Source organism: Arachis duranensis, chromosome 3 (genome assembly GCF_000817695.3).
Source record: "Arachis duranensis cultivar V14167 chromosome 3, aradu.V14167.gnm2.J7QH, whole genome shotgun sequence".
Classification (NCBI taxonomy): Eukaryota; Viridiplantae; Streptophyta; class Magnoliopsida; order Fabales; family Fabaceae; genus Arachis; species Arachis duranensis.
In genome coordinates this window covers 100,663,855-100,684,730 of record NC_029774.3, presented here as the reverse complement: position 1 = coordinate 100,684,730, position 20,876 = coordinate 100,663,855, and positions in this window count along the sequence as shown.

Here is a 20,876-nt window from a genome sequence, read left to right as displayed (position 1 = left end):
AATCTACCACATACCCCACAAGCAAAATGCCCGAGCTGACGCACTCTCAAAACTAGCCAGCACCAAACCAAGGGGCAACAATAGAAGCCTCATCCAGGAAATACTACAGAACTCATCAATATCGGAAGAAGAAAAAATCCTAGCCATAACAGGTCGGGATCAAGGATGGATGACCCCCATAATTAACTACCTCAAAACAGAAGTGCTCCCCACAGATGAAAAGGAGGCAAAGAGGTTAAAAAGGGAGGCACAGTACTACACTATTATAAACAACACCCTATACAAAAGAGGGATCTTAACACCATTGTTAAAATGCGTACCGACTTCCAATACAAAGGAAGTCTTGGAGGAAGTACACAGCGGCATTTGTGGCAATCATCTCGGAGCGCAAGCTCTCACCATAAAGGTACTCCGAGCGGGATTCTATTAGCCAACTCTACAAAAGGAAGCTACCAAATTTGTAAAGACATGTCCACCATGTCAGAAGCATGACAACTTTCACATCGCCTCACCGGAAAAGCTCATCAGCGTAACATCACCCTAGCCATTTGCAAAGTGGGGACTCGATCTTCTCGGACCCTTTCCCCAAGGATCGGGACAAGTCAAGTTCCTCATAGTAGGGGTAGACTACTTCACAAAATGGATCGAGGCAGAACCCCTAGCCAACGCCACTGCTCAAAGAAGTCGGAAATTCCTATATAGGAACATTATTACAAGGTTCGGGGTTCCATACTCCATCACCACAGATAATGGCACCCAATTCACAGATACATGTTTCAAAAAACTAGTAGCCGACTTGGACATAAAACACCAGTTCACCTTCGTTGAACATCCCCAAGCCAATGGACAAGCCGAAGCAGCCAACAAAGTCATATTGGCCGAGCTAAAATGGAGACTACAAGAAGCAAAGGGAGCTTGGGCCGAGGAACTTCCACAAGTCCTATGGGCGTATCGAACAACTCCACATTCCACTACGAACGAATCACCATTTCGATTAACATACGGAGTGGAGGCAATGATTCCACTAGAAGTTGAGGAAGGGTCTCCCCGAGTAGTCCACTACAATGAACAAACCAACTCTCAACTTCAAAGAGAAGAGCTCGACCTACTTCCAGAAATCCAAGAGAGAGCTCGGATCAAAGAAGAAGCACTAAAGCGGCGAATGGCTTCCAGATATAATCAAAAGGTAGTGCCAAGAGGTTTCGCTGAGAATGATCTCATCTTAATCCGAAATGATATTGGAACAACTCGACCCGAAGAAGGAAAGCTGGCAGCCAACTGGAAAGGACCCTACCGAGTCACAGAGGTACTTGGGAAGGGCTACTACAGACTGTCCGAACTTGAGGGAAGAGAACTCCCCAGATCATCGCACGCCTGTAACCTAAGAAGGTACTATAATTAGATGAAGGTCTCATCACAAGATGCACTCTTTTTCCTGAAAAGGTTTTTTAATGAGGCGTCAAGATTGAGATTTAAATCCGACTTAGGGGTATGAAAAAATCCCACTTGTATATATTTGCACTTTCTTTAAATAAAATACATTTCAGATATTCTACAAATTTGCAAGTCGCATTAATCTGAAGAATTCATCATCCGATTATAAAGCAACAGATCGAACAGATAGTGAAGAACAGATTCACTATACGATCTCGATAGCAATGATCGACCGACAAAGGTGAAAACGCGATTCACCTAAAGGTCGATTAAACCAGGACAGAAACCATCATCTACAAATCGGCAAAGGATGAACACAGAATAATGCAAGAAGTTATCGAAAATGATCCCAAAAATAACCTGACGAGGTCTTATGGATTGCTATATAATAACTTAAAAAGACTGGCCGACACTAAAAAGTCGGATCAAGTCAATCCAAGTTATCAGCAAATCCCTAGAAAGAGGTCTGGCCAACCCTATTAAAGAGGAATTGCTATAACTTAGAAGAGATCGACCTAACAAAGTCGGTCTCCTACAAAGACAAGTTGTAAAAGTAATCCCTGAAAGAGACCTAACAAAGGTCTAAGAAAGAGGATTACAAAAACAACTTAGAAGAGATTGACCTAACGAAGTCGGTCTCCTACAAAATAAGTTGTAAAAGTAATCCCTGAAAGAGACCTAACAAAGGTCCAAGAAAGAGGATTACAAAAACAACTTAGAAGAGATCGACCTAACGAAGTCGGTCTCCTACAAAGACAAGTTGTAAAAGTAATCCCTAAAAGAGACCTAACAAAGGTCCAAGAAAGAGGATTACAAAAACAACTTAGAAGAGATCGACCTAACGAAGTCGGTTTCCTACAAAGACAAGTTGTAAAAGTAATCCCTGAAAGAGACCTAACAAAAGTCCAAGAAAGAAGATTACAAAAAACAACTTAGAAGAGATCTACCTAACAAAGTCGGTCTCCTACAAAGACAAGTTGTAAAAGTAATCCCTGAAAGAGACCTAACAAAGGTCCAAGAAAGAGGATTACAAAAAACAACTTAGAAGAGATTGACCTAACGAAGTCGGTCTCCTACAAAACAAGTTGTAAAAGTAATCCCTGAAAGAGACCTAATAAAGGTCCAAGAAAGAGGATTACAAAAATAACTAGAAAAAGATCGACCTAACGAAGTCGGTCTCTTACAAAGATAAGTTATAAAAGTAATCCCTTAAAGAGACCCGACAAAGTTTCGGGAAAGAGGATTACAAAAATAACTTAGAAGGGGACCAACATAAAAGAAATCGGTTATAAGGCGCTAAAAATACAAACAAAAGCGAGGAAACCGAGAAACAAGCCGGACCCCCCACAGTCACGACCTCAAAAGGATCCAAGCTACAAACAATAAGTACGAAAGCAATCTAAAGAGGCCAAGATAGCAAGATTCCGATAGATACCCTGTTAAAGCACAATGAAAGCATAGTATGATAAAACTTCAAGAGGCCACCAAAATCAACCTCAAAGAAACCATTTTGTTTTAAAAATAAAGTTGCTAAAAATAGCAACTGGAGTATCAAACAGTCAATAAAATATCATTCACAAAAAAGAGTTCAAAGCCCACAAACCGGGCTATTTACACAAATACTTAAAGGAGATCAACCAAGATCTGGAGCCTTCTCGGCAGTATCAGTACGGGGAGAAGGAGGGCAAGTCTGAATAGGCACAGCATCTACAGTTCCATCATCCCGGTTCAGAATCTGGCAATCCGGATCGGATGTAACGGAAGGAACTGAGGAGGTCGACACTTTAAGAGAAGGCACTGGGGGAGGGTCACCATCATCATCATCCTGGTCATCAGGGACAATCTTACCATCCCTCACAACATTGTCCAGGCTGACGAGAGTCAAGTTGGCATTAGGAGCAACAATCTGGAACTGCTCCATCAAGTTCTCGGAGGCAGCAGTTACGCTGCCCACAAGGTGACCCTGAAGCTCAGCATAATTAACCCGAGCAGTTTCCAAATCATCCCGGAGATGCATCAATTCCCTATAAGCTGAGACATAGCTCTCCTTATGCTTCAGTGCCATGTCCTCAGCCAACTTCAAAGAAGCAGCCAAGGCAATAGAGCTGGCCTTCTCACCCTCTAGCTCCTTCTCCACCTTCGCCAACTTCACCTCCAACTCATCCTTCAGACCCTTGATCTGATCAAATTCTGACTTAGCCTCCTCCATGAAGGATTTTATGGCATGAATCGGGATCCCCTGAACTGTTCGGAAAATAGCCGCACCCATATGAGCCATCTTCACACTCCTTTTGGTGATAAAATCCAGATGCTGAAGAAGAGACACGTCGTCCATGGAATGCCCACCATAGGGGGGCAATTTGCTGGTCAACAAACTCGATAGCATCAAAGTCCGGGGCATCCAGGTTAAAGGGCTCAGATGTTTTTTGCTTTTTTAAGGGAGGGACACCAGAAGCAACGGCAGAAGTCTGAGGAGGATCGACCTGATGAAACCGAGGAGTAGGAATTACTTTCCTCGGCCCGAGAGAACTCGGCACAGGAGGCTTCACTGGGACCTGAGAAGATCCCTCGCCGGCCACTTTGGCCGAGATGTTCAGAGCTGCAGTTGCCTTCTTTGCCCTTTTAAAGGCCTTCATGGAGTCGTTGTTCTTTGACATCTCTACAAATACAGAATTAGCCACAGCAAAGAGTTACGGTCACAAACAAGAGGAAGAAAAAATTAAGAAACAAGTATAAGAGACAAGTCAGACAAGTACCCAAAACAGTCTGAACCAAGGACGGGTCATTCAAAAACCTTTTTGTATCAAGATGAGGTGGTTTCCCCCATAAATCCTCAAGAGCAACAACAAAGGCATGCTCAACATCATCAAGCATCTCCCAGGTATAGCGAGACACTCTCACATCCCTCTGCCACTCTAGAGGGAAAGAAGGCTCATCATTTTCATCAAGAAAAAAGGGGCGGCCCCCCTCGACAGCACGAACCTTAAAGAAGTAATTCTTGAAGTCCTTAAAGGACTCATCATACATAGCAAAAACTTTGTGGCCCTGGGCGAACCTAAAGGAAACCCAGGAAGCTTTCTTTTTTGAAGAACCGCCAGGCTTGGCGGAAACAAACAAATAAAGGAAAAGAGTCTGTGAAGGTGTTACATCTAATTCACGGCAGAGAAGTTGAAAAATTTTAATAAAACCCCAGGAATTAGGGTGAAGCTGGGATGGGGCAATATTACACGACCACAACAAGTCGGTCTCGAAAGTAGTAAAAGGAAAAGTAACGTTCAACTGGCTGAAGAAGTATTCATAGGCATAGAAGAAGGGACGCTCCCTCTCAATGGAAGTCGGAAAACAAACTCTCTCATCAGAATCAGGAGCAACAAGCTCGTAATCCTCCTCACGGGCATTGTTACCACAAATCCTATAGCGCTTCCTCAGCTCTGTGCAAAACTCAGCATCAACAACAGAAACACACAATAAAACAAGGGAGTCCAGCCAATCGGACATCCCCTCGGGAACTCTGGAAGACATCTCTACAATGTTATTGCGAGAAGACATGAGGCCAACTAACTCTACAAGTAAGAAAAGAAGATGGGGTTACCACAAACATCTCGGACAAAGGGAGAAAACAACTCAGTCAATACTTCTCAGGCAATGGAACAAAGAAAAGGAAGACCCCAAGACTCAAACCAAAGTCCTGGGGCATCCTTTGGAGGCAGTAACAAAGCAAGGTTTCCAGAAATCAATCTACAAAGCTTACATCCCAGCATGTCTCAAAAAGAAATTCAAAAAATAGCAAACACCTTTCTTCAAGGAGAAATACAAAAAATCATCACATTCTACCAAACACGCCAAGCAGAGACCATTAAAAGATGCAACCCTTTTTCAAGATCAGACAAAAAGCAAACAAAGTGAGGAATAGACACAGATGTTTTATCAAGTATCAGGCAGGAAAAAATCACAAGCAACAAAACCCTATAAAGCCTCAACGGAAAAGCCAAGAGAATGCATAAAAGAAAGACAGGAAAAACATTTTACAGTGACAAGAAAATACAAGACCTTGAAAAGATTCAAACTTTCAAACATGCAAAGTCAAAGCTTCACCAAAAAATTGAAAATGAAGCTACAAGAAAGCCAGTACTTACCTGGAAAAGAGCAGCAAGCTTCAAGGAAATCAAAGATGGAGACGAAATCTGGGACGCCCTCTCACAAGCAAAAATGCGAACAAAGCAATGACGTAGAAGAGAAAACACGAAAACTATAAAAACTCCAAAAGAAAGCAAAGAGAGCAGAGAAAGGAAGTTACGAAAAGGCTGAAGGAGAGAAGCCGTTTCTGGGTTTTCAAAATCAAAGTAAAGAGCCAAAGGGAAATGGGGCAATTAATTGCTCAAATTAAAGAAGAAATTAAACCCTCGCACGTTCCCAAAAAAGCGCCGATATAAAAGCGCGCGTCTTTTAGAAGAAACGTTCTACATTCAAAGCTGCTACAAAGGAGTCAGCAAAATGCTTGAGTTCGGCTTCACCAAAGAAAGACCGAAGTCAAGGACTCGATCTCAAAAAGAAGACCGAGCTCAAGCAGGGGCACTGTTCATATCCTGGGTCAAGTTGTCTGACCCGGGATGTTCTACATACAAAGCGACCGACCTCTTCAGGTCAGGACAATCCGACCTCTTCTCAAAGTGCTCGGTCAAATCACGATAAAGCCCAAACAAAGGGCCCAAATAGAGGAACACGCCCCAGATCCTAAGGCAGCCCAAGCCTACAAGAGAAAGGCGGTTCCCTTGAAGATAAGATGACCTCACTCAAAAGATAAGATAAGATAAGATAACTAACTTATCTTATCCAAAAAGGTCATTCCACACCGTTATAAATACACTGGAGCACCCACGTATAACTCATACTCTGATTCTACTCAATACCTGCTTAATACCCTTGCTAACTTAAGCATCGGAGTCCCTTGCAGGTACCCCCACCCTCCGGGGACGAAGGATCAGCAGCACTTTCAGTCCCACAAGTCGGACACACCACTTCCGGCCACTATACACCTGCCGGACACGTCAGCTCCGACCAACACAGAAAATCTCGACTGAGATCAACCTACAGTTTCAGGTAACCCTCGGAACAGATACCCTACTTGGGACTCCAGTCTCTTGATGGTTTCCCCTTGGTTTTTGATATTGGCTTGCACTTCATCCTTAAACACCTTATTGTCTTAGACTTCTCTACATATGTCTTCAAGTAGAGTCTCAATATTTGAAAGTCTATCCTCGGTTAGTGATGGTGGGGTGAGATTAGGTGGTTGTTGATAGGTTCTCTGTGAGGTATGTTAGTGAGTTGCATTGTTGTTGGAATTGTGGTTGTGGCGTCTCTGGTCTTGGCCTTGGTCTTGTTGATTCCCCCACCCAAAGTTGGGGTGATTTCTCCATCCAGAATTGTAAGTTTTGGAGTATGGATCATGGATTTGTCTGGGTGAGTTCCCAACGTAGTTGGCTTGTTCCCAGTCACCTTCTTCCCCTGTATTTACTCCTTCTTGAGCTGGTGATGAAGTGATGACTGCTGCAACTTGATTTTCCTCCACCTTCTTGGTAAGATCTACTAGCTGCTTGGTGATCATCTTATTTTGAGCCAGCAATGCATCCATGTGGTTCAGCTCCATTACTCCTCGAGTGTTGCTTCTTTAAGAAGCATAGAAGTAGTCATTCTCAGCTACCGTCTCAATGACATCTATGGCTTCTTCAGTGGTTTTCTTCTTGTTTAGAGAGCCCCCTGAGGAATGGTCTACAGCCTTCTTTGACTCATAAGAGAGACCTTCATAGAAAATGTGAAGCTGAACCCATTCATTGAACATGTCTGGTGGGCATCTTCTTGTTAAGTCCTTGAATCTCTCTCATGCCTCATAGAGAGTCACACCATCTTGTTGCCTGAAAGTTTGCACCTCAGCTCTCAGCCTGTTAATTCTTTGAGGAGGGTAGAATCTTGCCAAAAACTTGTTCACCACTTCTTCCCAATTTGTTAAGCTCTCTTTCGGGAAGGATTCAAGCCACTTGGATGCTTTGTCCCTGAATGAAAAAGGGAACAAAAGCAGCCTATAGACATCTGGATGGACTCCATTAGACTTCACTGTGTCACATATTCTCAGGAAGGTGATTAGATGTTGATTGGGATCTTCTTGGGCACTTCCTCCAAATGAGCAGTTGTTCTGAACAAGGGTGATGAGCTGGGATTTTAATTCAAAGTTATTGGCATGTATAGTGGGATTTTGGATGCTACTTCCACAGTTTCCTGGATTTGGATTGATGTAAGAGCCTAGAACTCTCCTCTTTTGCCTAGCATAATTTGCAGGGCCTTCTCTGGCATGGTTGTGAGCTTCTCCTTCATGATTGTTTTCCAAATTCTCCTCCATGTTTGTTTCAAAATACTCTTCCTCTTCCTCAGCACCAACAACTATTTTCCCTATTGCTTCCCTCCTTGCTCTATGGAGGGTCCTCTCAGGTTCTGAATCAAAGGAAGTTGAAGCTCCACTTCTTCTCCCTGTCATACAACTAACAGAGCACACAGCAAGAGATAAAATGAAGTGATTATTCTTGTTAGAGTGATTGTTAGTGTGAGTGGTGCAAATTATCAAATAGTTAGTGGGTTAGTGAGCAGAATTGTAAGTAAATTCAAAGAAAAAGAAGATAACGAGGGGATAGGAGTGATGAAGAAACTAAATAAATTGAAGGTAAATGACTAGATAAAATAAACAAACCAAAGAAAAATGCTCAATCTAGTTAACTTCCAACTTAATCATTGTTGATACAAAATCAATCCCCGGCAATGGCGCCATAAACTTGATGCACAAAAACTTGTCTCTCAAAAAATTTTCCTTCGGCAAGTATACCGAATTGTCGTCAAGTAAAAACTCATAATAGAGTGAGGTCGAATCCCACAGGGATTGATTGGTCAAGCAACTTTAGTTGGAAGAGTATGCTAGTTGAGCTAAATAGAGTATAGTTTGAGAATTGCAGAAAATTAAATGGTGGAAAAGTAAATAGCAGAAAATAAAGTGCAGAATCTTAAATGGAAATTTGGGGAAGTGAGCATGGAAATAAATGGCAGAAAGTAAAGAGAATGGGTAAGATCAGAAATGGGGAATTCATTGGGCTCAAGAGATGTTGTATTCTTCGAATCGAGTTCATTTTCATCTTTCCCTTAATCAATGCATCTATTGATCTCCTTGGCAATCTTAGGTGATTGGATCCCAATTCCTTGGCAATCCAATCTTTCTAAGCTTGAACAATTGCCCAATTCCTTGATTTAATTGTTCATGGGAAGAGATGAAGTATGGTCACTGATTATACCACATGTATTTCCAAATCAAAGTGTTGGGAGGATTACATGTCACTATATCGGCCCATACCCTAATTTGGTCCAACATGAGAAAGCATTTCTAGCATGATCTCCTAATCCCTTTTCCAAGGCTCAGAGGAGACCCAATTATGGAGAGTTTCTTTTCCAAGACAACTAACCAATTAAATTAAGATCGAAAGCTTTCTAGTAAATCAAAAGAGAAGAAAGAAGAAGAAGAATGAAAACTATAATTGATCCATCAAATTACAACAGAGCTCCCTAACCCAATGAAAGGGGTTTAGTTGTTCATAGCTCTAGAAATGGAAAATGGCAGAAAAGAAAACATGCTTCAAAATGAAGAAAAGTAAATATACAGAGGGTAGTTCTCTAAAGTGCCAAGCTTTCATATAGTTCAAAACTACTCCTATATATACTACTCTTCTTGATCTTCTAATGAGTTCTTCAAGTCTTGGATGTGGGCCTGAGATCTTGAGTTGAAGCAGTTACAATCTTTAGTGGGCTCAGCTTGCAAAAAGGTGTGAGTTAGGCATGGGCGTTAATGATGTTAACGTTAACTGAAATTATGGGTTTGAGAACGTTAGTCGCACTTACCTTTGTCACTAATGCTCCAAACGCCCCTACTCTCCATGTTAGAGTTCACGTTAACTAAGTTAACGTGACTACTAACATGGTAGTGAATGCCATCTCCAACGTTAGTGACAAAGGTGAGTGTCACTAAAGTTGGCTCATCAATCTTATCTCCATGTTAACTTTCACGTCAGTGGTCTTAACGTGACCACTAACGTGGGCAATGCTAGCATGATCCAACGTTAGTGACAAAGGTGAGTGTCACTAACGTTGGCATTGTTCCTCCCTTCCACGTTAGAGTTAACGTTAACTAAGTTAACGTGACTCTTAACGTGGCTCATTGCCAATTCTTGGAGCGTTAGTGGTGGTCACGTTTACCACTAATGCTGGAGCTCTCTTTATCTCCACGTTAACTACCACGTTAACCTAGTTAACGTGGCAATTAACATGGGCTTATAATGGCTTCACAGGCGTTGTTGGTGACCACTTTTCTCATTAACGTTGCATCATTCCCATTCCACGTTAGTGGTCACGTTAACTAGATTAACGTGGCTACTAACGTGGTTCTTCCTTGCTTCCTTTGTCCTGAAATCAAGCAAATAAAGTGCATCAAAGCTCTAGCCAAAGTCATGAGATTATCCATCGTTAATTTGTCATTCAATTCATGTAAAATCCTCATAAAATCATGTAAAATTCACAATAGTTTCTTGAATCAAGGTGTAAGTATATTTTCATCCAAAACTTGCCTTATTCACTAAGAAAATGCATGAAACTACCCTAAAACAGTAAAGAAAAGGTTAGTGAAACTGGCCTAGATGCCCTGGCATCAAGGGCACATCATAGACTTCATCCCTGAGAGTGTGAGGGTAGTGCTACAGTTGCCCAAGCCATGAAATGACCCTCAATCATACACTCAAAGGGTCAACACTGACCAAAGGCGGGAGCAAGTTCTTGCTGATATCTGCATGCCTAAAGCTCAGTGGAGGAGGGACACTCAAGGTAAGCCTTACCAACTGGGTAGGCTACACCTTAAGTCAGTGGCTAGAGGATGGTTATAATTCATCCAACATTCTATCATCCCTACGAGTAACCGCTCTGAGGTTACAGTCGAGAGAGCAGTGATGATCCACTGCATTATGCTCAGCGGTGAGATGGAGGTACATGAGGTGATCCCTCAAGAGATTTACAAAGTAACTAACAAGCCCTCCACTGAAGCAAGGCTGGCATTCCCTCATCTCATTCACCATTTATGTGCAGTAGCTGGAGCTCACATAGAGGGAGATATCCTGATTGACAAGGAGAGACCCATCACAAGGAAGGGTATAGAGCATGCTAGGGAGCCTGCACAAGGATCGTAGCAAGAGCCAGTTCCACCACCTCCACAAGATATTTTGAATATGCTTCAAGGGATGTACTTTCCTCTCCGTGACTATTGGAATCAGTTAACCACATCTTTAGGGGAGCTGACATCATCAGTTGATCAGCTGAGGATGGAGCATCAGAACCAGTCTGCTATTCTCCATCAGATAATTGAGAATCAAAGGAGATTGATGGAGGAGCAGAGAAGGCAGGGGCGTGACATTGAGGAGCTCAAATGCTCTAGAGGATTCCCTGGAGGGAGCAGTGGCCGCCATCACTGAGGTGGTTTAGTTTCATTCTCCCTATCTTTATGCTATCACTGTTTTTCCTGTATTTTATTTTATTACATATTTTCTATTCTAGTTGCATGATCACTCTTAGGACTTCTTTGTTTTCTAGTAGTAGTTTCTTTTTCGTTTTATTTAAAGATCTCTTATATATTCCTCATCAAGCTTAAAAGAAAAATCTATTGGAAAAAAAGTAGTAAAATGCATAAGGTCTTGAGTAATATTATGAGTTATTCTATTTACTTTGATGTGGTGGCCTTATCTCTGTTCTCTGAATGTATAAATTAACTGTGCATATTTGATATTAAATTTAAGAATATTGGTTCTTAAGGAACAATAATTTAGAGAAGTATTATTAATTCTCTAAAAATTTAAAAAGATTGATTCTTAAAGCAAAAGAAACAGCAAAAAAGATTGAAAATAAAAAGAAAAATAAAAAAAGGTCCAAGACTTTGAGCATCAATGGTTAGGAGGGTCAAAATTGATCTAAAAGCTCAAAAGTGTGGTTTTCCCTAACTATATGATTGTGGTGTGAAAGTGTCAAGTAACCCTTGAGACTGAACACTTAAAGTCGTGACCCAATGCTGTAAAGAGTACGCTTAAGGCTCTGAGCACCACTATCTTGGAATAAAAGTAAAGCAAAAGTTGAATCCAAAGGGTTCCCTCAGTTAAGTGCTTGTGGTGTTTATGTATCAAGTTAAGCTTGAAAACAAAACAATTAGAGTCATGGCTAGGCTCAAGGTGCATAGCACCAAAAGAAAATAAAAGCCATGTTCAAGAATCAACAAGAACCTAAAGAAGAGAATCAATTATATCATCCGAATTCTAGTTCGAAAGGATGCCAATATTTATGAGCTTCAAAGGATAGTGAGATGCCAAGGCTATTCAGAAATAGAGTGTTAATAGCTTCATTCAGTAATTAGACCTAAGCTTGAATGACAACTCTAAACCTGATGTATTTTTCTCTTCCATTTGGTCCTATATTGTGTTTGGTTGCTTAAGGACACACAACAGTTTAAGTTTGATGGTGTGATGCGTGAGTGATAAACCATTATTTTATGATTTATATTATGTTTAATTGTGTGGTTTTATTAAGTCTTCACCCACTTATTTATATGATTTGCATGTATTTACAATTCCTTCCTGAAAATGTTCTATGGTTGAAAACTTGCTTCCTAAAGATCTTTTAATTGTATATTTTTAGTCTCCTTTATACCATTCGATGACGTGATCTGTATGCTAAGTGTTTTAGGTTTCATAGGGCAGGAATGGCTTAGAGAACGGAGAGGAAGCTTGCAAAAATGGAAGGAACACAAGAAATTGAAGAGATGACCAGGGAGAAGTGACGCAGGCGCATGGCTCACGCGACCACACGAAATGGAGAAATTCACAGCGATGCAAATGCGTACCTGACGCAAACGCGTGGATTGAAAGCTACACGAGTGACGCGAATGCGTGGACGACGCGCACGCGTGGCACGGAAAACGCTGAGTGACGTGAATGCGTGGACGACGTGGTCACGTGATGTGCGCGATCTGCAGAATTACAAAAGTCACTAGCATACATTCTGGGCCGGATTTTAATCCATTTTTTGGCACAGAAACGTAGATTAGAGCCAGGGAACATACAGAGACAAGAGACAATATTCATTCCAGATAATTCTTAGTTTTTAGATCTGATTTTACTCCTCCTCTAGGTTTTCTCTCTACACACTCATAGTTCTTAGGATTTGGTTTTTATTGCTTTTTGGCTTGGGATATTGAGAAGAGTTATTACCTCCGCAAGATTTCATCACTCTAGTTTGTTCTCTTTACTTGTTGCTTACTCTTTCATATCCTTAATTTGTTCAGAGTTACAATTGGATTATTTTTAGAATTTATTAATATAAGAACTATTTTTTATTTTTAATTAATCTTTTTGATTATTGTCTATCATGTCTTTCCTTATTCCTTATTTTTACTTTGTGAAATTTATTTCTATGATGAGTGAACTTGATTGGGAGTTGATTGAAAGGAGACCCTTGAGTTGGAATGCTCAAGAGTAAAATTGTAATTGGATTTATTGTTGGATGGCTCTCTGGTTAGTGACACTAATCCTTTCCAAGGGAGAGGATTAGAACTTGTGAATAGAAGTAGACTTTCAACTTACTTGACACTCCTTTACCTAGTAAAGGATAACTAAGTAGAACAACCTTCAATTATCAATTGATCTTGGAAAAACTCAAACAAGGATAGAACTTCCGATTAATCCACTCCCGGTCAAGATTTTTATTTAAATTACATCAATTCTCTAATTTAATTTCCCATTTATCAAACTCAAAACCATTTTGGAAAACCTTTGATTAATAAGATAGCACATCTTCCTGCAACTCGTTGGGAGACGACCTGGGATTTATACTCTCAGTATTTTAATTCTAATTTTGTGACAACCCTTCTAAATTGATAAGCAGATTTTTGTTGGTTAAGAACTGTACTTGCAATGTATCACTCATATTAATTTCTTAATCTGCCAATTTCCGCCACGTTAATTTTTGGCTCCATTGCCGAGGAGTTGCAATAGTGTGCTAATTTATTGATTGGAATTTATTTATTTGCATTTTATTTTGTTTTTGTTATCATGAGCTATATGTCTCTTCCACTGAATGACTCATTCATTGCCTGATTCGATCTTAGCCGCTTTTGATCCTGAAATTGAAAGAACTGTTTTACGTATTAGGCGAGCTCAACGTCGGCTAGCCTCTGAAGGTGGTGAAGTGATTAATGTCAATTCACCAGTCTCATCCGAGGGTGAATCTGAACCGCCATTTAAGGAAGAAACAAGCTCCTCTACTACTGATTCAGTTGATTCACGTGCAGATAACATGGCAGCACATAGGAGAATTACTATTCAGGAAGCTGGAGCCCCAGATTTCACACTGCAGCCGTATCAAGCGCATCACCAGCGGTGGCTGTAGATTTTGAAATAAAGACTGCACTACTCAACTTTATGCCCAAGTTTCATGGCTTACCTGCTCAAGAGCCTATCAAGCACTTTAGGGATTTTCAGACAGCTTGTTTTACTGTTAAGCGTGATGATGCTGATGAAACTTCTATTCTGTTAAAAGCCTTCCCACTCTCTCTTGAGGGAAAGGCGAGAGAGTGGTATTACACTCAACCCGGAGCAACTGTTTCTAACTGGGATACGCTTAGAAGAGAATTTTTAGAAAAATTCTTTCCAGCTGAAGTTACCGATAAACTGAGGAAAGACATTTCCATGATTGTTCAGGACGAATCTGAGACTCTCTACGAATATTGTGAGTGCTTCAATAATCTTCTGGAAGCATGTCCCCACCGTATGATTGACAAGATAGTGTTGCTCTGCTACTTCACACAGGGCATGAAGCCTCAAGATAAGACCACATTGGAAGGTGCTAGCAATGGGTCCATGAAAAAGTACAAGACTACTGATGAGGCATGGCAATTGATCAGCGACTTAGCTAAATCCACTAGGAATCATAGGCAGAAACAAAGCCGGTCAAGAGTTGTTGTAGAGGTATCCTCTAGCAAAGAAACTACTGCTCTAACTCAGAGTATATGTGAAATGACCAACTTACTAAAGCATATGCAATTGAGTCAACAACAAGCTCAGCAAGCTCAGCCTTCTCCACCACAGCAAAGCCAACAGTTGGTTCCACAAAGAGTATGCGGGATCTGTGCTAATTATAGTCATTATACTGATGAATACCCGCAGCTCCAGCAGGAAGATAACACTGTGGCAGCCACTCATAACTTCTACAACCGCCCCAATCAAGGATACAATCAAGGTGGCAGCTACAACCATGGATGGCAAGACAATTCCACCAAGGTTGGAGAGATAATTCTAACCAGGGTTGGAGGGACAATCATAACAGAGGAGGCAGAGATAACAATAGAAACCAGAGGTGGAATAACAGTAACAACACCAGACAGTAGAATCAGAATCAGGCCTACAGAGTACCTCATCTAAGGCAGCCTCAAGTATCTCAGCAGACCCCTCAGCTCAGTTATCCCTCTTCATCTTCTAATGATGAGTTATTACACTCTATTGATCGGAGACAGCAGGCCATGAAAAACAACCTTACTTCTACTTTAAACGGTTTGAACTCTACCTTGCAAGCTCTTGTCTCACAGATTGGATCACTAAATAACTCCACCAATCAACCTTCGAGCTCCAGTGGAATTCCTTCTCAACCCTTACCTAATCCCAAGGGTGGCATCAATGCCATCACTCTGAGATCCGAAACCATATTGCAGAAGAGGCACCAAAAGAAGCCAAGTCCACCAGAACACACCCCAGCTGAAGATGCAATAGAAGTGGAAGATGCTGAAGAGGAAGAGGACATACAGGACATAGTTGAAGAAGAGGAAACTCAACCACAGGGTGAAGCACCAAAGGATGTTGAAGCTGCAGAGAACGCCCGTCCTGTCCCCTTTCCACAACTCATATGGAAGCCCAGGAAGCAGATGGAACTTGACCCCAAAATGGTAGAAATATTCAAAAAGGTTGAGGTAACTGTTCCCCTTTTTGTGAAGTTTCTAAAGGATTTATGTATACATAAGGATAAAATTAATAAATTAGAAACTATTCCTTTAGGTATCTCTATCTCTGTTATAATGGGGGGTATACCTGAAAAATATAGTGATCCAGGTCCATGTATGGTCAACTGTACTATTGGACGTGTGATATTTTCTGACTGCATGTGTGATCTAGGAGCGTGTGTTAGTATAATGCCTTTATCTATATTTAATTCTTTAAGGCTCACTCCCTTAAAAAGGTCGGCAGCTCGTTTTGTGTTGGCAGATAAAAGCATTATTACAGTGATTGGAGTTGCTGAAGATGTATTAGTAAGAATCAAGGAGCTCACATTTCCCATTGATTTCTATATCCTGGAAATGCCCCCTAATGATTCTGGGAGGCCATCATCAATCCTGCTTGGAAGACCATTCCTGAAGACTTCAAAGTTCAAGCTGGACGCATTTTCAGGAACTTATTCTTTTGAAATAGATGGCAGAATAGTGAAATTCAGTTTAAATGAAGCTATGAAGCATCCTCCGGAAGATCATTCTATCTTTTAGTGTGATATCATTGATGAAACCGTAGCTGAAGTTCACCAGGAAGAATTAGAAGAAAAGTACATAGGGCAAGGTTCAAGTGTGGGGATATTTTCAGAGGACAATGAAAGCATTTCACCATTATCACCAACCCCAGATGACCCAGAGCCAAGCCCTGAGCAGAAAATAGAATTAAAGCCCCTTCCTCCACACCTCAAGTATGCTTACCTTGAGGACAAACAGAAGTTTCCAGTTATTATTGCAAGGGAGCTCACTTCCCAACAAGAAGAACAAATGCTTGGTGTATTGAGGATGTATAAGAAAGTAATTGGATGGAGTCCAAACCAAGGAGTCCAAACCAAGGCTTATATGTTGGATACTGCTACTACAAGAATTTGATTTAGAAATTAAGGATAGGAGTGGTAACCAGAATCTAGTAGCAGACCACTTGAGTCACCTTGAGCACATTAAGGATGCCTCCACTCCTATAAATGATGATTTTCCATTTGACAACTTGCAAGCAGTGTCTGAAGTAGTCCCTTGGTATGCGCCTGTAGCTAATTATCTAGTCAGCCACACTCTCCCTCCAAACTTTACTAAGCATCAAAGAGACAAGCTGAAAAGCGAGTCCAAATATTATATATGGGATGATCCATATTTATGGAGGTGTGGTGCTGACCAGGTAATTAGACGATGTGTGCTTCAGTCAGAATTCCAGTCCATTTTAGAGGCCTGTCACTCATTTGAGAGTGGAGGACATTTTGGCCCTCAAAAAATAGCTAGAAAAAATCTAGACTGTAGATTCTGGTGGCCTACTCTTTTTAAAGACACTGCTGAATTTTGTAAATCTTGTTCCCCATGCCAAATGTTTGGTAATATATCCAAGAGGGACGAGATGCCTCAACAGATTATGCTTTTCTGTGAAATTTTTTATGTTTGGGGCATTGACTTCATGGGTCCATTTCCAAATTCTAATGGTTACTTTTATATATTGTTAGCTGTGGATTACGTTTCTAAATGGGTGGAAGCAATTCCCACCCGTATTGATGATACTAACACTGTTATTTCCTTTCTTAGAAAACATATTATTTGTCGCTTTGGATCCCCACGAGCAATCGTGAGCGATCAAGGCACCCATTTTTGTAACAGGTGACTAATAGGATTACTAAAAAGGCATGGAATAATTCATAAGGTATCAACAGCCTATCACCCCCAGACCAATGGGCAAGCAGAGGTGTCTAACAGAGAGATAAAGCGCATACTGCAAAAGATAGTCAAGCCTCACAGAAAGGACTGGAGCACTAGGCTCCAAGATGCGCTATGGGCATATCGGACAGCATACAAGACACCCATTGGGATGAGTCCTTTCCGCTTAGTCTATGGAAAAGCCTGTCACCTCCTAGTTGAGATAGAACACAAAGCCTTTTGGGCAGTGAAGGAGTGCAACATGGGATTTGAGAAGGCCGGAGCTGAAAGGAAGTTGCAACTGTAGGAATTAGAAAGCCTTCGCGTAGAAGCTTATGAGAACTCCAGGCTTTACAAGGAAAAGATGAAGGCTGTGCATGATAAGCACATTAAGAGGAGAGAGTTCCAACCTGGAGACTTAGTCCTCCTTTACAACTCCAGATTGTGGCTCATGCCAGGCAAGTTGAGATCAAGATGGGACGGCCCTTATATAGTAGAGAAGGCTGAGCCATACGGAGTTTTTCACCTGAGTCATCCTTTAAGCTCTGAATTCATCAAAGTCAATGGACATCGTTTAAAGCTGTATCATAGTGAGAAGATGAAGAAAAAGAAGGAGCTCGAGATCTTCCTCTTGGAGGATCCACCCACAGCAGAAGACTGAGCTAGTGGAGCATTGATGAGCAGATAATTTATACGCTTTTTGGCATTGTTTTTAGATAGTTTTTAGTAGGATCTAGCTACTTCTAGGGATTTTTTCATTAGTTTTTATGTTAAATTCACATTTCTGGACTTTACTATGAGTTTGTGTGTTTTTCTGTAATTTTAGGTATTTTCTGGCTGAAATTGAGGGACGTTAGCAAAACTCTGATAAAAGGCTGACAAAGGACTGCTGATGCTGTTGGATTCTGACCTTCCTGCACTCGAAATGGAACTTATGGAGCTACAGAACTCCAAATGGCGCGCTCTCAACGGCGTTGGAAAATAGACATCCAGAGCTTTCCAGAAATATATAATAGTCCATATTTTATTCGTGATTAGACAATGTAAACTGGCGTTCAACGCCAGTTCCATGCTGCATTCTGGAGTCAAACGCCAAAAACACGTCACGAACCAGAGATGAACGCCAAAAACACGTTACAACTTGGCATTCAACTCCAAAAGAAGCCTCTGCATGTGTAAAGCTCAAAGCTCAGCCCAAACACACACCAAGTGGGCCCCGAAAGTGGATTTCTGCATCAATTACTTACTTTTGTAAACCCTAGTAGCTAGTCTAGTATAAATAGGACATTTTATTATTGTATTAGACTTCCTGGATTGTATTTTTGATCCGGTGATCACGTTTTGGGGGCTGGCCATTTGGCCATGCCTGGACCACCATCACTTATGTATTTTCAACGGTGGAGTTTCTACACACCATAGATTAAGGGTGTGGAGCTCTGCTGTACCTCGAGTTTTAATTCAATTCAGTTTATTCCTGTTCTAAGATATTCGTTGCACTTCAACATGATGAATGTGATGATCTGTGACACTCAGCATCATTCTCACCTATGAACGCGTGACTGGCAACCACTTCCGTTCTACCTTAGACCGAACACATATCTCTTAGATTCCTTAATCAAAATCTTCGTGGTATAAGCTAGAATTGATGGCGGCATTCATGAGAGTCCGAAAAGTCTAAACCTTGTCTGTGGTATTCCGAGTAGGATTCAGGGATTGAATGACTGTGATGAGCTTCAAACTCGCGATTGTTGGGCGTGATGACAAACGCAAAAGAATCAATGGATTCTATTCCAACATGATCGAGAACTGACAGATGATTAGCCGTGCTGTGACAGGGCATTCGGACCATTTTCACTGAGAGGATGGGATGTAGCCATTGATAACGGTGATGCCTGATGCCAAGGCATCTTAGGCTAGTTTCACTAGCATTTTTCTGTTAGTTTTAGTTGTTTTATGCATTTTCTTGAGCTTAAAGTTACCAAAAATGGTTAAATGAATAACAAAGCAATGAACCACCCAAACAGTATGATTTTGATGCAAATTCAATGAGTTTTTAGTTATATTACTTGAATGCTATGAATGGAAGATTTCTCATGAAATTTTGCAAGACTTTGATGCAGCTGTTTGGATGATTTCAGGGAAGAAGAGGCTAGGCAAGGAAGCAACAAAATCAATAAAGGAATCTTGAATATCACATATGGAGTTTAAGTTCCAGTTTAAGCTTAAACTGGAACTTAAACTGCCAAACCATATAATACTGGGAAGTGGCGTTTAAGCTCCAGTTTAAGCTTAAACTGGAACGTAAACGCCAGAACCCTGAAAGCTGAGAAAAGCTGAAAGTGGCGTTTAACCTCCAGTTTAACCTTAAACTGGAAGTTAAACGCCAGAAATGAGAAATGCACCAGGGAGCCATTTCCACGTTTAAGCTCCAATTTAACCTTAAACTGGAGCTTAAACGTGTTCGACCAGAATTTTCCTCCAGGGTTGCTTTCTCATTTCCACGTTTAAGCTTCAGTTTAACCTTAAACTGAAGCTTAAACGTGTTCGACCATTCCACACTCCGTAGTTGCTTTATTCCATTTCCACGTTTAAGCTTCAGTTTAACCTTAAACTGAAGCTTAAACGTGTTCGATTACTTTACCCTCCAGGATTGCTTTCGTTCCAGTTTAAGCTTAAACTGGAACTTAAACGTGCTTTCACAAAAGGCATCACTGGAAGTGTCTGGCGTTTAAGTTGCAGTTTAAGCTTAAACTACAACTTAAACGCCACCTTTTAAAAGGGTTTCTGGGCCAAATATATTGAAGTTTAAGTTAGCATTTGAGCACAAACGTTAACTTAAACATACTCTGGTATGAAACCCAATTGAATATCATGGTTTATGGGATTGGGCCTGAAGAATTGATGAGTCTGGAACTTCAATTTGTTGAGTCATGTGTCATTACTTGATTATCACTAAGTTGGCTCAATGAATGTTACAGAATTGGATCAGCAGCCTCATCAGGATTATGGATCATAAACCCAAAGCAAAAGGAAATCAGGGAAAGGCCTCAAAGCCCAAGAAACACAACAGAAGCTCAATTTAGAAAGTGTATAAATAGGATAGAATTTAAGTTTGTTGGGGACTTTTGATCATTTTTCTAGTTTTCATACCTTTTGTAATTGAATTCAGAGCTATGACTCACTAAACCCCCTTTCATTGGGTTAGGGAGCTCTATTGTAATTCAATGAATCAATAATAGTTTTTATCTTCTTCTTCAATCTTTTCTCTTGAATTTTGTTAGAAAGCTTCTCGATCTAATTCCATTGGTTAGTTGTCTTGGGAAAGAAACTATCCATAATTGGAATCCTTCGGAACCTTGGGAAAGGAATGGAGGATTCATGCTAGACAAGCTTTCTCACAGTGAATTGGATTGGGGTTTGGATGGATATTGTGACATGTAATCCTACCAAATTGTGGTTCATGAAACTGTGTGGTATAATCAGTGATCGAGCATCATCTCTTCTTATGAACATTTAAACCAAGGGATTAGGAATTTGTTTGTTTTTAGAGAGAATTGGTGAGCCAAGGGAATGGGATCCAATCATATAAGATTGCCAAGAAAAATTCAATGAATGCATTGATTGAGGAAGGGAT